Genomic DNA, 8,000 nt, shown 5'->3' with positions numbered 1-8,000 from the left:
GGTATTTTTTTAATCATTCTTTAATTCAAGAAATAAAACGATATTAAAATATTAGACCCAGGTGGGAGGGGGTGGGGAGGTGGGGCTTGGAGGTGGAGCTTGGGGCGGGGCTTGGGGGTGACCTTTGACCTTTAGGTCATCAATCAAGCCTTTGATGTGACCTTTGACCTTTAGGTCATCAATCAAACCAAGCCTTTGATGTGACATAAGGTGTCTTAGTTTTCTCTCTCTGATTGCATTTTCTCTCTTATAGCCTTCTGTTTTTTACTGAATAGGGCCTCCAGAGGGACAACACCAAACAGAGAGGTCAGTGGAGATGGATGGACAGTCCTACCACAGATTGCAGGAAGTGTGTTGAAAACAGATTGCCAATAACCATGTAGTTTTGGACAGGTCCAGAATGTGTGAACCAGTGAGGCCGGGGATTGTTTGCAGCGGCTGCAGGCCGGGTCCAGGTCAGGTTTAAACTTTGACAGTTTGTCCTTAGACCAATGCAGATGATGGACGACTTTAAACTGAAGAACAGTGTTGGGAAAGTGTCGTGACACGGACCCACAACAGGGGGTGTAAATGAACGGACAATGATAGAGTAAAAAATGAACACTTTTACTGTTGTGAATGAGCACAACCACAATACAACAGATTACAGAATGTAAGACAATAGTCAATCACAAAGGTGACGTGTGGGCAGGCTCGAGGATAGAAGACGTCTGTCCTGAGAAGAACCGGAACCACACGATTTCCTCCGCCACTGAACCTGGAGAATACTGGAGCCACCAAGTCCCGAGTCCCCAGGTGGCCACCGTCTCCGAGTGTCGGATCTGGTACTGCTGGCGAGGAGCAGAAACAATCAAAGGTGGGTGTGTGCACACCCAGTAATAACAAATGGTGGGAATTCCACCTCCACCTCTCATCCACACGTGCAGCTCCTGTCACAAAGCACTTATCTGGCAGGGTGTGAAGCGAAGCTGTCGCCGGTCACGCCAATCTCCAGACAATGCACTCCACAGGAAAAACAGCTGCAAAAATGAGTTCAGACTAAACAGTTAGTTACACGGCTGAGAATATTACCTCTACTGGTAGATGATATCTCGGCAACGAGATGGAGATGAAGTCCGGTTTTTATGGAGGAGAATGATGAAGTGTAGACGGGTGACAGCTGTCATGAGATGATGAGTAACAGCTGTCACCCCCGGCTGTGTCCGTGGCGGCAGCGCCCTCTCGAGCCTGAAGCACGCACTCCAGGCAGGGCGCCATCTGGTGGTGGTGGGCCAGCAGTACCTCCTCTTCTGGTGGCCCACACAACAAACAGAATGTCTCAGACATATTGAAGATGAATAAATGTTCTTGATAATGATTCCACACATTGAATCTGATATGGTTTCACCCAAGTCCAGCTCCCATTTGTGTTTAAGGGATTCCAAACTCGTCTCATAGTGATAGCTCAGCAGTTTGTAAATCCTGCTGAGTGTCCGTTTTGGAAAGGTTTTGCACTCCAGAATCGAATCCACCAAGTTCTTAGAGGGACACAAAGGGAAACTAACAGAGTTTGACCTCACAAAATGTCTGACTTGGAGATATTTAAAGAAATGTGAAGCGTGGAGACCAAATTTCTGTACCAGCTGATCATAAGAGGCAAAGATATTATCTACATAAAGATCATAAAGTGAATGCACACCTTTAACAGTCCAGGTATTAAAAGTTGCATCAGTCAAAGAAGGGACAAACTTGTGATTATTTGACAATGGGGCAAAAAACAATAGTTCTGTAAAGTGACATGACCTCCTAAACTGATTCCAGATTTTCAGTGTGTGAGTAACAACAGGATTACAGGTATAGGTTGAAAGTAGATTTGTAAATGGTAACTGAGAGCAAAGTAAAGCAGATGCAGAGCTAGTGATCAAGGCTTTTTCCAGAGCCACCCAACTAGGGAGATTATCTGTTTCTAACCAAAATAATAAGGCTCTAATATTCGCTGCCCAGTAATAAAACATAAAATTGGGCAGTGACATACCACCAAGACTACGGGGCATCTGTAAGATCCTTTTGCCAATTCGAGGGTGCTGTTTATTCCAAATAAATGTGGACAACTGACTATTCAAATTGAAAAAAAAATGATTTTGTCAAAAATATTGGCAAGTTCTGAAACAAATACAAAAAATTAGGTAATATTGTCATTCTGATTGAATTAATCCTTCCCCCAAGAGAGAGAGGTAGATTTTGCCACCTGGTGATATCATGCTTAAGATTTGTCAGAAGAGGTGAATAATTAGCCTGGTAAAGCTCCTTATAGCCTCGTGTTACCCAAATGCTGAGATATTTAAATTTTTTAGTGTTAATTTTAAATGGGACATTGCCCTCAAGTTTTGCCCAAATTCTTGAAGCAAAGCAAGTAGTTCAGGAATACTAGAGAGGGGATCTGAAATGTATAAAAGGGTATCATCCGCATATAAAGAAACCTTATGTTCCATGCCAAACCGGTTTATGCCCTTAATAAGTAAGTTGTTACGTAGCGCTACTGCCAGTGGTTCTATTGCGATTGCAAATAACAATGGAGAGAGTGGACATCCCTGTCTTGTACCACGTTGTAATTTGAAATAGCCAGATATATTATTATTAGTGCGTACTGCTGCCATTGGAGATGAATAGAGTAGTTTTACCCACAACAGAAATTTAGGGCCAAATTTAAAAGACTCTAAGGTCTTAAAGAGAAATCTCCATTCCACACGATCAAATGCTTTATCAGCATCCAGTGAGAGTACAACTTCATCATTCTTATGACCGTGTGGAGCATAAGTATATAAAACATCAAATAGTCGCCTGATATTAAAAAAAGATTGACATTTTTTTACAAACCCTGTCTGGTCAGATGAGACAATCGCAGGGACCACGCATTCAAGATGCCATAAAACCTTTGCCAGGATTTTTCCCATTTTGCATATCTCCGATTGCTACAACAATTTCAGCCACAGTGATATCTCTCTCCAACTCGTTTACCAAATCAGGATTTACTGAGGGAAGCTCCAGGTTGCTAAAAAACTTTTCTAATTCAGATGAATCAACTGGTGATTCTGATGTGTACAGGGCACGGTAAAATTTACTAAAACACAGATTTATTTCAGCATTATCGCAACATTCCTTGCCGTGATCGTCATTTATTTTTGGAATAGTTTGATAAGCTGAACGCTGGCGTAGCTGATGTGCAAGCAATCGACCAGCCTTTTCACCATGTTCATAATGACCCTGTCTAGATTTAGATATTAAATACTCAGCCTGCTGTGTTGACAGAGTATTAAATTCTGTCTGGAGTAAAACATGTTCCTTCACTAGATCTTGAGAGGGGGAGCGACTGAGTGCGGCGTCTAACTGTAATATCTCATCGGTTAGCTGTTGTAACCGTAGCAAGTTTATCTTTCTTTTATTAGCACAGTAAGAGATTTGTCCCCTCAAATAGGCCTTCAATGTCTCCCACACAATACAATGTGGCATCCCTGGCGTTTGGTTAGTTTCAAGAAAGAATTTGATTTCAGATACAATAAACTGAACAAAATCTTAAAATAATCTGAGTATGACTTATGAACACTGGAGAAGAATGAATATGCTCTTGAGGTAGGATTACAAAAGCGCTACACATCAGTTGCACCATATGTTTTAAAAAAAGAGTTAATTGTATGATCAGATTTGGTCAAACTGATCTTCCCCACAGCACTACGATCGAGCGATGAAAGAACAGTTAATATCACCACCCATCAGAAGACTGTGTGATGATATGTTTGGCAGCTTTGAGAAAAGGGAGGGTATATAACTTACCAACTACAACAACATAACGTCCAGCTGTGTCTGAGTGTACACTAGACACTGTAAACTGTACCTGCTGATTAATCATGACGGCTACTCCCCTGGACTTAGATTGAAAATTAGATTGAAACACCTGACCAGACCCTTTTTTACTTAGAAGCACACTATCAGCAGAGCACACGTGTCTCTTGCAAAAAGGCAATATCCGCTCTCAGTTGCTTTAAATGGCTCATAATTTTACGAAATTTTAATGGGCTATTAAGAGATTTTACATTCCAGCTCACACAGTTAACTAGACATATTACCAGCCATGATCAGAAAAACAATATATCACCTGATGCACATGAATCCAGATACCTGACAAAGGTCACCACAAATAAACAGATCCGGTTTAGCTCCACCCCTATCTCCCACATGAACATGGAGATAATAACAGCAACTCTTAAACACAAATCCACACATTAGTGCTTGTATTGAGGAAAAAAAACAAAAAAAAACACCAACTATGCTGGGCTCCCATTTTGCCCGTCAGTTAAGAAATAGTTATTAGTTATTAGTGGTAAACTAAATAATAGTTAAAAAGATGACTCTAAACTCGCTCAAAAAAGTTAATGAAGCCTGTAAATGTGATGAGAATGAGAGTTTCACTTCCCGTCGTCTCTGCTCAGCGTAGAGATATTTTTCCAAACATATTCCATGGCAGCGTTCAGATCCGTAAACTCCATGTTGTCCTCACCATGAGTGATGCGGAGCTGAGCTGGGAACAACAGTCCGTACCGAACATCTCGCCGTTACGAAGAAGCCTCTTGACGTCAGTAAAAGCTGCTCGGGCTTTGGCCACACTAGCTGTGTAATCTGTAGCGATGAAGACCGGCGCCTCTCTGTATCAAAGTGGCCCATGACGGCGTGCACGCCCCAGTATCTCCGCACACTCCTGGAAGTAATGCAGCTTCACCACAATGACCCGCGGCTTTCCTCCCGCCTGGCGTGCGGTGAAAGTGGTCAATACGTGGTGCGTTTTCCAGATCCAGTAGATCCTTGAGAAGTTCAGCTAATGCGGTAGCAGTGCTAAACTCTGATGTTTTGGGGACGCCAATAATCCTCAGATTGCATCTCCTTAAACGCCCCTCCATATCTTAATATTTCTTTCGAAGATCATTTAACTCGGCTTTCATCTCAGTCACAGCACTGCGCAGAGAAACCACCTCCTCTGACCAGGTTGACAAGCCGTCCTCCACGTCTTTGAATCGAACTTTTACCTGGTCTAAATCAGCCCGAAGGGCTGTGGCGCCACTTGCCACTTCTGCCCGCACCACCTGTAGCTCGCCTCTAATAAATCCAAGGTCTTCCGCCAGCAAATCCTTCATTTCGGCTTTTATTACCTCTGAAATACTGGATTTTATTGACTCTAGAATGTCTGTTTTCAGCATCGAGAAATCCATCTCGGTCGACTTTGATAATGGTGGTGCAGAGTCTTTAGCATAACTCTGATCGCAGGTAGCATCAGGCCTACCGGCTGCAGATCCCATATATTTATATTTTCTCAAACTGGACGCCATCATACACGAAAAAGGAGGCTACACTGTAAAGATAGACTAACAAAATAACAGGTGTCGAATTTAGCAGAGATAAATTGTAAAAACACCACTATATAGTAAACAAAAAACGGGAGCTCACGCTAAACACTTCTTACCGCCATTTTCCCCTCCTAATGTAAAACTTATTTTACTACTGGATTTTGCTTAAACAGCTTTTCAAACTGTTAGAATTTAATTTAAATCAGTAAACCTTGGTAACTTTTACAAATCAAATTAATGTTACACAAAAGTGGAGAAATCTTAGCAAAAAGTACAAAAGTTTACTCAAAATTCACAGTGAAACATAACCAATGTATGACGTGTAGGCAAATGACAGGTATCCCATTCCGTGGCATGAACGTTTGCAGCGGTGTCTCTGAGAAAACCATCTGAAACACACACACATACAGCATACATATTTTAATTAGTGCTGTCAGGTTATTAAAAAACTAATGTAATTGATTACAGGGTTTGTGGTTAGTTAATCTAAATTAATCATTTAATTGCAGATATATTTTTAAAAAAAATCTGTGTGTTTGGGGCATTTAATAATCTGGTAAACAGGGTGTGGGTTATTTCTGTTACACATCAAGCAGGTATTAAGCTGTAAATTGATCTTAAATTGGGAGAAGTGTCTAACTGTAATTTGGATGGGTTACATGCAGACAGATTTCATTGTATGTATGTGTACAATGACAATAAAAGGCTGTATTATAAAGAATGCCTATAAAAACAGAATTGTGGGAGTTTGGAAGCTGATTCTTTCTGCACAATATGACGCCTTTAATAATTATCTTATGAGATTTCATATTTAAATTTGTCCATTGAACATTAAAATCTGGATGAAAAACAAATCAAACGTTTTTAATGCGTTTTAACCTGTTCGAATTCCGTGACGACGTTAATTAACGGTCATTAAAACCGAATTAACATTCTGTGCATGAACGTCAGTAAACGCACAAACTCCCAGGTTTGATTTTTAGCAACAGTTATCAAAGCAAGTTACTTCAGTATAAAAAGTATTGACATCTAACACATTTATTGCTCTCAGAAACGTGTCTTCATTTACAGACCAAGTCACTGACATCTAAACAATAATAGCTTAATAGCGACAGCCTGCAGTTATTACTTATTTATGAGCTAACGATTAGCTTACCGTTATGCTTTGTCTCTTCGTCTCTAGCAGCTCGTATCTTCTCGTCTTCATATTGTTGTATGAATTCCCAAAGTCTTCTGTACTTTTCAAGCATGTTTCGTCTCGTCGCCAGCAACTTTCTCTTAACAGAGCAGCAAACACACGGAGTCCACTATTGTTTATGTTTGTGTCACGTATAAAACGGCGTCATTTGGGCGCTCTTCGCCTGCGACTCCCAATGGCGCCACCCCGCTGTCAGTGACATGCGCAGTGGCTCTGGACTACAAATTTCCGCTGTCGCAACAGTGGCTGCTGCCGTATTCCGATCCAGCGGAAGTGAGCAAAATTGCACAGTTGACGCTGTAAATGATAAAACTGAAGTGTGTAAAGCGGACCTACTAAAATTGAGGCAGTGAATGAAAACATTCAACATTAAATCGAGTACAGCAAATGATACAATTGAAGTGGATAAAGCAGCGGTACTAAAATCGAGGCAGTGAATTAAATTAGCCAGTGTTATATTTTTAAGACATAATATTTATAAGATTAATATTTACTACAATGTGATTTTAATGGCATCCAAATTTAACGATTCTAATTTTCAAAGGGGCAATATTAATCAGATGTTGTTTTTTACGTCACTCATTTTCATGTTTAGTACTTCACACCTTCCATTTTTATCAGGTCCAGTTTTACACTTTTGATTTTTTAACCACATTCAATATTTACTGCTTTCACTTTTAACCACATTAATTGTTTTACTGCTTTCATTTTCACCACATTCAAAGTTTTACCACAATCTGTGTTTTACTGCGTTCATATTTACCACATTCAATATTTCAATTAATTTTGATCACTTTGACCCTTCATACATGTGCCAGTGTTTCTGAACAAAAGCCTCGATGACTTGCTTGTGGAAGTTTTCTTTATCTTCCTTCAGTTTTAAAGTCTCTCTGTCTCAGTGGAGATCACTGCCAGGGAAGAAAGTCCATCAGTCCTGTTCCAGCGGGCCATACTAAAATACAAAATGGAGCGAAATGGAGTCTGATAATGACAAAATGGGGCAAAATGTAATGAAATGTTTAATGTTTAACGTTTTAAGTGGTTACCAGGCCTACTACTGTTTACGTTAGCTACATAAATGTTCGTTAGCTTACCTGGAACTTATCCCACTCCATCATAGAAGAAACGTGAGTCAGAGTGACTAGAAGAACCTGTCTGACTAGACAACTGCTGATGTCACGACATGCATAATGTCTGTTTCCCAGAACATCTCAGGAAGCCTTTGTTCAGGTTTACTGAGCTCTATCTTGAATTGCTTAATGGAAAACACCTTCATAAACTGTTAACCTTCCTGGAGGACTTGTCACTGTGCCGCTGAAGGAATTTTGGAGGGTTGTCCACTTCACTGTTGGGCAAAGTGTTCTCCGTTTGGAGAGAATATCTTTCACTGTGTGTTAGTTATTATTTATTCATTGAATCCCAGAGAA

General features: G+C 40.5%; 1 long non-coding RNA gene across 1 annotated transcript; it reads right to left on the bottom strand.

The window, feature by feature from the left end:
* Window positions 1–4,949: 4,949 nt before the first annotated feature.
* Window positions 4,950–6,592, bottom strand: LOC117506133. The gene is made up of 2 exons (XR_004559387.1): window positions 6,532–6,592; window positions 4,950–5,764 (listed from the first exon to the last, which is right to left on the bottom strand). It is a non-coding gene; the product is annotated as an uncharacterized LOC117506133 (long non-coding RNA).
* Window positions 6,593–8,000: the final 1,408 nt, after the last annotated feature.

The sequence above is a fragment of the Thalassophryne amazonica genome, unplaced genomic scaffold, assembly GCF_902500255.1.
Source record: "Thalassophryne amazonica unplaced genomic scaffold, fThaAma1.1, whole genome shotgun sequence".
Taxonomy (NCBI): domain Eukaryota; kingdom Metazoa; phylum Chordata; class Actinopteri; order Batrachoidiformes; family Batrachoididae; genus Thalassophryne; species Thalassophryne amazonica.
Note: the sequence above shows the minus strand (reverse complement) of the source record. Positions and strands in the feature narration are given on the sequence as shown.